The sequence below is a fragment of the Sinocyclocheilus anshuiensis genome, unplaced genomic scaffold (genome assembly GCF_001515605.1).
Source record: "Sinocyclocheilus anshuiensis isolate Anshui unplaced genomic scaffold, SAMN03320099.WGS_v1.1 scaffold1425, whole genome shotgun sequence".
In the NCBI taxonomy this organism is placed as follows: Eukaryota; Metazoa; Chordata; class Actinopteri; order Cypriniformes; family Cyprinidae; genus Sinocyclocheilus; species Sinocyclocheilus anshuiensis.
In genome coordinates this window covers 702,249-702,616 of record NW_015551044.1, presented here as the reverse complement: position 1 = coordinate 702,616, position 368 = coordinate 702,249, and the positions used below count along the sequence as shown (strand labels likewise).

The following is a 368-nucleotide window of genomic DNA, read 5'->3' as shown; positions in this document are numbered from 1 at the left end:
TGTGTGTGTGTGTGTGTGTGTGTGTGTGTGTGTGTGTGTGTGTGTGTGTCCACTGTATTTCTGATCTGCAATACTGCTTTAGTCTTACACACTGGAGCTACTTCGGCTTGCGTGTGTGCGTTTTTGCGCTTGTTCACCATTTTGGTGCGCGTATGTGTGTTAATATTTTCATGGGTTAGCGGTGCATGACGGTGCATGTAGAGAAGCCAAAAAAGAACACGCAACAAGAAAAAAAAAAATATGAAAACACAAAAGCAACTCATTTCCGAGACAGCAGGAGGAGGGCTGTTGTCTTACAAAAAAAAAAAAAGTAGGCGGAGAATATCGTGATTGGTGGATTCGTGTAGGTAGGCGCAGTAGTAGTTGCA

The 368-nt window shown here is 43.5% G+C and overlaps 1 long non-coding RNA gene across 1 annotated transcript in view; it reads right to left on the bottom strand.

The window, feature by feature from the left end:
- The window catches only part of LOC107661571 (uncharacterized), a 6,928-nt gene that overhangs the window by 3,165 nt on the left and 3,395 nt on the right, over positions 1-368 (bottom strand). The window lies entirely within an intron of this gene.